Consider the following 8468-nt stretch of genomic DNA (forward strand, 5'->3'; position numbering starts at 1 on the left):
CCTCCGCTGACTCCTGTTGAACACGTAGCATGTATGAGAGATAAGTCTATTATATTACGCCACTGATATCTGGGCATCAATTTGTAATGGAAGCATAACCTAGCCTATCCTGACTAATACACCTGTCAAATAATAAATGATGTTCCAGAGGAGAAAACTATAAGGGATCTTTACTGCAGCATTAAAAACAGTTAAAATCAAAGATGTCTGGTGGACAAGTAGTCAAACTCTTATGCAACTTAAGAGGTAGTGAGGCCACTATTAAAATAATTGTGACACTTACAGTATTAAATGGAAAGAGTGGATTACAAACTGTATCTTCTTTCATACATAACAAAATAAAGTATCTATACTTACATACAGGATTGTAAAGAGAACTGGAAAAAACAAAACCAGTGTTTTGATAAATGGTGGAATAAGAAAGCAGAGAGCATATTCCTGTTTTATGATGTTGTTTATAAAAGAACATATTAAAATTTCTCCCTTTCTCCTACATAACCCATCAAATTAATGCTTTCTATTTAATAATGTAATTCTTAAGGTAAAAGACATTAGAAAACCAGAACAGTTTAAGTAAGGGAGCATTTTAAGTTAATAATATTTATTTTTACATATTTATAATGCATTTTCATCTCCTTTAATGAAAAGAAATCAGCCAATTAAACATTCATCTCTCTTCACTTTGGTCAGTTGAGTAACTATTTCTCCAGTTCAATTCCCCCTTTTTTTCACAACTCTGTCAAGATAATCCTAAATGCTTTACTATTTTGTCCTTTACACTTCTCCTTAATGCAGTATTTAGTCATCTGACCTAATTAGGCAGGTTCAACCATAAATAACACAGTAAACATCCACAGGAACAATTTAATTAAACACAGGCTTTTTTCTGTGATCTTCCTATCACTGAAAAAAAGAGCATGCGTGTGCACACACCTACAACTTGAGCTTTTTGAATATGGAAAGATGATTTTAGGATAGCATCTTTGTCCCTGTCCCCTCCCAAAAATGCTGTATAACTGACTTTTGAAACAGGATTTAAATCCCCACTTCTTAGAATTTTCTTTTGTAAGTCACCAACAAAGAATGAAAGACCCAAGGGACATCACACAGGGAACAATGACACAAGTGCAGACTTGCTTCTCGTACGTTTACATAGAACGCGTATGTCATGACTCACTGGCAAGTGAAATTACTAAAGAGCATCACTTGTTTAATTACGAACAGCTGCTATTTCCGAACTCCACTGTAAGACAAATTTCTTAAGAGTGAATCTTATCCTAAATGGAATGTAAATAGCCTTGACTTCTTACAGCTGCTATCCCAGTTCAACTTGGGCCATTTGGAATTGGAGACAAGTTTTGCATTTCCCTAAGATCAAAATGCTCACTGTGAAATTCACAGGTAGCATTGAAATAGAGCTCTGAATTTCGCTTAGTGAGTTAATGGGAAAAAATAATAATAACTAAAGTAAAACAGAATAAGCCTACACAGACCAGGCCACTGAAAGACTTCAGCGTCACTGGGATTTAGTTACTCTGAGATGAGCTTGTAGAAAGGAAGAAGCAATCTCTTCTGGACAAAAATTTCAAGGGCCATCTTCAAAGAAAATAAATTGCAAATGGAAAATGCCCTCTGGAGAATATCAAGAAAATGCCTCCTACTGTCATAATCATTTCATCAGTGGCAATGCTTTACTTTCAAGGAGGCTGAGTAAAGAAATTGGCATATCTGTCCAAAATTAGAACAGAGATTGAAATGTCAATAAGATTCACTCCTGGTGACACTGAAAAAGAATTGAAAATATAATATTTTAATAATGCGGCAAATAGAAGATATAATGTTAGCCATTTGAAAGGGCCTAACATTAGCATCCATGGTTAAGGCTTGCTATTCTAGAAAAAACTATTTAAGCATCTGGTGATTTTTAGTCATTGAAATAAGATGCTTGCACAGACTATGGATTGCCTAACCAACAAACACTTCCTCCTTTATCTTTGCTAAGAAAACAGCAGATTCCTTTAACTATAAGCTGTTAAAAAAATACCATCCAAATCTTGAAAATAGGCTTAATAATGACTCTCTGTCTTTCAATGTCATACTCGAGCATGTCTAACAAGCCCAAACAAGGGATATCTAATTCTCTAGGGAGGAAACTTTGTTTGACTTATAATTTACTACTGACGCCACAAAATTAGACATTAACTTTCAGAACATTAAAAAGTTGCAAGTAATTTCCATTAGGTAGAAAAGGTTACAGTCTTATAGTCCTGTAGGATATTAACCAGCTTTGTTCCTAATTTAGCAATTGCATTTCAGCATTCTTTCTTTCCTTGACTCTATATGTCACTCTCTCCTAACCAAGTTGGAATGAGCTTTACCATTTTGATGGCTCCCCCATCAAGGAATTAATTGTAACATGTGCTCACTCGACACTTGCATGAGTCATGTTTTTAACTATTTGAAATTTAGAGTCTAACAGTGTCCAGGACCAGGAAATAATTGCAATTTGTCTAAGTCAAGTACAGCATTACTGTACCCCTTTGCCAGTAATTGTTCTGGGGTGAGCATATGGACCAGTTCTGACCCATGAAACTTAAGAAACTTGTGGGGCATTCTAAGAAAAAATGTTTTCTCTGGGAGAAAGAGAGAGGATGAAGAAAAGGCCTCTTTTCCTACCACCTTCCTTGCTTCTTGCTTGGGATGGTGTCCTACAAAGCTGAGGCAGCCAGCTTGTAAACATAGAAGGGGAAATAACACTGAATACACTGAAGAGGACGGAGCACATGAATCCAAGGAAGACCTGAGTGCTAGATGACATCACTGAGTTGCAGAACTGCCTCTGGGGCTACCTAGATCTGGCCTTCTTGTTAAATAAACACTGCGAGTCCTTTTAAGGTTACACACAGGGATGTTCTGTGACTTTTCACTGAAAGCATTCTGATATAGTTAAGGAGTAACAGGGGGAAATGAAATACAAAGAAATACTATTTGGAGTTTTGGGTTGCTACAATGGATATAATTTCCGAGAATCACTTGGTTTTTAATTGTATACTACTCCCAGAGTACAATCAGGAAATCTGGAGGCATACTAGAATTTAATATACTACAGCAGTATGCTGGGGGCAGGGAAGTATAGGGGTAGAATGAGAAGAAATAGTCTATTTCCAAGAAATTTGCTTGGCCCATTTCAGGGAGGATAATCCTGATCCATATCTAGAATTAAAGATACATACTTGGCTGGCTAGCATTCCATATTCAATTATTTAGCTCTTCACTGTCAACAGCATCTCTACAACTCTTTGGGTTTGACATGCAGACCTTATAGGCCCTCATTTACATTACATAATGCTACATTACATTCAACAAAAGTGGCTTCCCTGTGTACTTTATGAACATTGACATGCCATTACTTACTTCAGTTAGTTCGGAGTTTGCAGATGTAAATTATATTGTACTCGCTGTAATAAACTTAATTACAGAAGCTTCTGATGACTGTGATTTACTTCTCGAGGGTGACAGAATTCTTTGAATTTCCCAGCAACGGACTCACATTCTGATTAAACAATGAATATACTCTATATTTTTTAACACTGTGAACCTGAAAGTTTCTTTACAAAAACATCAAATAATTTTGATGAATGCTTTAGTAAGAAATAAATACAAAGGTAGAAAGGGTGAGATCATTTAATCCTACTCTCAGTTTACAGATGAGGAAACTGAGGCCCAGGGGAATTTTTATCATTGATCATTGAAAAATGCAAGGGTTTCCCACGTCATCTAAGCCAACATCAAAAGAGCAGGCTTAAGAGATAGTATTCTCCAGTCACAGATTGCATCCCAAGCTTCCAACACCCACTCCCAAATACACCAGGCTAGTAGGATGGGTTACAGAAGGAGTTGAATAATAATAAGAGATATAGTAGATGCTGTCAGTGCCCCATCCATGTTTTCTGGTCCACACCCATAAATATCAAAGATTAGTTACTGGGAACACCTATAACTCTCTGCTCACAGACGTTTGCTTAGTCCACATGGAATGGGAACCTGGAAGTGCCAGAAAGCTAATACCCCTGGAATTAGTCTTCACCAATGAAATACAGAGAGCTGGTGCATGCATAACCCTCTTTCCTAGGGTGACCAATTCATACCAGTCTGCCCAAGACTCTCTTGGTTTTGCCACTGGAAGTCCCACATCAGGCAAACCCCTCAGTCCCGGGCAAACCAGGACAACTGGTCACTCTAGCTGGGATAACTTTAAAGTATGTTCTACATTACATCCCAGAGTTCCCCAGTATGATCAAGCCTCAGTTGCCCACAATGGTAAGTGGCTCGATAATGCACTCTCCCCTTACCTGTCTTACTCCCCTACTCTGCTGCCAATGTTTCTTACAATCACCTGCAAGATAAATTATATGCATTTGATTTCTTTTCTCAGGCTCTACTTTGAAGGAACTCAAACTAAGATAATTGCTAATATTTAGTGAGAGCTTACTATATACTGTCCAAAGTGCTTTATATATATATATAAACACATTTAATCCTCACAACACTTTGAGGTTGATAAAATTAGCATCCCCATATTACAGTAGAGGAAACAGAAGGCAAATAGAGATTACGTTTCTTGCTCATACTCATACAGCCAGCAAGTGGTGGAACTTATATTTGAACCCAGAGCTTGCATTTGCAATTACCACCTTATGGCATAGGATAGAAATTCAATACCTTACCTGAGAACCACCACCTTATAATTTCTTCAGAGAACATGTTCTGTGAATGGGTTGAATTAGCCATTTTCACCTCTAAAGGGAAAGTAATTAGCAGAAGCATGTGTAGCATGAGTCATAGCTGAGCAGCATAGCTGAGGGAGCAGCCCCTAGAAGCCCCCAGAAGTTGATGTACACGGGGGACTCAGCAACCTTAGGGAGCAGAGGTGGGGAAGCACAGTTGAGGGAAATAGGTCATTAACCAGAATTAAAAATTGCTTCTGCGCACAGAACACTTGGGCTAGTAGCCCAGCCCTGCCCTCATGAATGCATGCTGAAGTCCCAGAACAAGCTGTCTTCCCAGACAGCTGAGATTTTGATGATCACTGCCTCAGTTGAGTTCCCCAAAAAAGTAGATGCTGAGGCAAAGATTTGGGTGCAGGTAGTTTATTTGGCAGGTGATCTCTAAAAACATGAATGAGAGAGTAGGTATGGTGAGAAAAGGAATGGAGGGGAATCAATGAGGAGGTGACCACCAGTGGCAGCTTTGGCTCTTGCCCCCTGGAGCCAATCTCAGAGAGATTACATATAACATGTTACAGAATTGTGCCTCTGAGGTATGAAGAAGCTGGGGTATTGATCACCCAAATCCATTCCTCCTTGGTTGACAGTCACTCCTAGAGCATTCATTCCTCAACAGTTCTTGCCAAACACACTCCTGGAATGAGAGACCTGGGAATCCCCTCCTGCAGGGAACTGTTGTCACATGACTTTAGGGGTAGACCAAGGAGAGAAGAGGGGGCCATGATCCACATCTGCTCCACTCACCTGGTTCCTACTGCCACTTTGAGCGATTTCAGGGATCAGAGACCCTACCACGGCAAACCAGATCAGGAACAAAGGGAAATAAAAGATACCTCCAGCAGTTTGGTTTTCAGTACATACCTAGGACACTCTCTAAGCACTCCCAAAGACATTTCGGATGAATCTGAGCAGCATTATGGAGGAAACAGGAAAATTTAATCTGGGGACTACAGATTATGGACTGTAAAATATATATTACATGTTCAGCTGTGGCTGCTTAATCTGGCTGATAGCATCTCTCCCACATGTCCAGCTCAGATAGCACTAGTAACGTGTTGTCTAAAATGACTCCCAATGCCAGGACTCCACTCTGCTCCACTCACCTGGTTCCTACTGCCACTTTGAGCAATTTCAGGGATCAGAGACCCTGATTGCCAATAGCTAATGTGACACAGACCAGTGTAATTTTCCCTGTGGCACCAAATCAGGTAGATCCAGCAACAGTAACCACTTTATATTTTATCTAAAGCACAGTGTTCACTTAATGGCTAAGTAATAATCACTCACCCTCCTACCCAACTAATTCTACCACTAGAAACACACCATTTTCTATGTGTATGGGATGGTTAAGAATATAAAAGTATAAGATACCAGCAAAAGTTTAAACAATGACTTTCTAGTCTATTAGAAGAAATGTTATCCCCACAGATTATTATAGGAACGCTTGTAATTTGTACACGATTTTTCTATAAACCCACAGCTTCTCTAATTAAAAGAAAAGTACATGGGAAGATTGAATAGTTTTAAGTTGTCAACATATTTAATGCTAAGATAGTATCTACCAGATGTCCAACTCAAAGTCCCCAGGAGGCTAAGGAAGGAAAACTTTAAAGCAAAAACCAATATATGATTAAATTCAAGGGCTACAAGATAAAATGGTACCCTCTAGCTTACTTAATTCTTGGCATAGAGGAATTCAGGAATAAATAAATACATATATACATACACTCACACATGCACGTGTGTGTATATGTGTGTGTGAGTGTGTATGTAGAGTCAGCTGGATGATATCCTATAAATAAGCTAGAAATGCAAAGAAAGAGAATCTTGGAGGTCAGCTAGGTCCTTACTACTCAAAATGTGGCTCTGAACCAGCAGCACCATCACCACCTGAGAGCTTGTTATAAATGCAGAATCTCAGGCCCACTCCAGACCTACTAAATAAAAAGATTTAGAGTCTTCATTTTCACAAGATCACACAGGTGATGTACATTAAAGTTTGAGAAGCACTGGTTTAGTCTACTTCCTTTATTTTACACACGAGGTCATTGAGACCACAGAGGGATGAAATGATTTGTCCACCTCTTAGACTTTATACATTTTCCAACGAACTTCAGAAATAAAAGTGACCCTATTAAGGTGAAAAAGAGGTGATGAATAACATGAAGCTTACAGGCGACTAAATATTAATAGAAGTTGCAGAAAAATAAAAGTACTCCAAATTTTAATTATTAAAAATATCAACTATGTCATTCTTTGTTAGTGAAATTGCTCTTTATTTTCCATTGTTAGTTGAATCATGGTCAATTATAATGAGGATATATCTTAAAATATAGCTCTTGTTCCTCAGGCTTGTAGTGCACACAACACACAAACATAGCAGGTTTGAGAGAGTATCAGACCACAAACTCAGGCATATAAGAAATGGAACTTTATTCCTTTATAACTCAACTTAATTTCTACCTTGAGCATACCCTTCCATCAAAACCTGAATCTTAGGTAATTTGGTGTCCCTTCCCTTTCTCCTAGGGTATGCCAAAGTTTCTATGGCTTTTTTAGCACGTCAATGGGCTTTGGGGAACGGAGGACCTGGCAATCTGGTTCCTAAAGTCGTCTGTCCATACAGGCTCCTCAGAGACCTCCATCATGCCAGCTTGTCCTTGATCATGATCCATATGGGTCAGAACAAAGAAGTCCCTTATTTTACAGCTCTCTGACCTACTTATTCCACACTCTCGCGCTCTGCTTGGGAGCACTAGATTGATTCTGCTGCTTATGTGCCCTTCAGGTTGTCTAAGACCTTGTCTTTTAAGAACAACAGTCATAGACCCAAATGTCCCCAAAGTACAGACAGGTAGCATGATAAGTGAAGCACGGCATGGCAAACTGGAGAATTCAGCACCAGTTACTATTCAAATTCAAGTAATTGGGGGTCTCCGTGTCATGAGGTTTCCTGTATTTTGTTCTCAGTAATTTTTAGTGGTCCTTAGTAGCCCCATGATTTGCCCTTCACACATTTAATCACTGTCAAGCATGCCCCAAGATTATGGTAGAACCAATTTAAAACAAAGTCATTATTAAACTTAATTTAAAATAGAGGGTTTAGTGCTCACTTTGGCAGCACATATACAAAAATTGGAAAGATACAGAGAAGATTGGCATGGCCCCTGTGCAAGGATGACATGCAAATTCATGAAGCGTTCCATGTTTTTAAATAAATAAATCAATAAAAATAAAATAGAGGGTTTAAATTTTTAGCAGGGACAATAGCCTAAAAACCAAAGTGCTCTTGCTTTGTAAGAGCTAGGTTTCTGGAGAAAAAGAGTTTGGAGATTTTAACAACTTGGCTTTTCATATCAGGGTCCAGGTGAAGGCCAGAATTTTTATCTGAATCATAGGTTGAAGACTGTGTGATGATAGCATTTCTTAGCCACATAAAGAAGAAATGAGCCCTGAGAGAATGAACTTGAGTAAGATTAGGGGGAAAGAGCAACAGAGTTTGGAGCCAGAGTGTGACTTTGTTCTCTCAGCTCCCTCCTACTCTCCATGCTTCCCTCCACAAAAAAATTCATGGGGAAAGGGTAATAGAAATCCCCAGATCTTTCTAAAAGAAAAACTTCTTGTAAAGTCCCTTGGCAAACATGTGGTAGAAGAGGTAGGGTTGAAATGGTGGCAGGTTGT

General features: G+C 38.8%; 1 non-coding gene across 1 annotated transcript; it reads left to right on the plus strand.

Moving 5' to 3' along the window:
• Window positions 1-7892: 7892 nt before the first annotated feature.
• LOC143672234 (U6 spliceosomal RNA) lies at window positions 7893-7999 on the plus strand. Its single transcript, XR_013169703.1, has one exon. It is a non-coding gene; the product is annotated as a U6 spliceosomal RNA (small nuclear RNA).
• Window positions 8000-8468: the final 469 nt, after the last annotated feature.

Source organism: Tamandua tetradactyla, chromosome X (assembly GCF_023851605.1).
Source record: "Tamandua tetradactyla isolate mTamTet1 chromosome X, mTamTet1.pri, whole genome shotgun sequence".
Taxonomy (NCBI): Eukaryota; Metazoa; Chordata; class Mammalia; order Pilosa; family Myrmecophagidae; genus Tamandua; species Tamandua tetradactyla.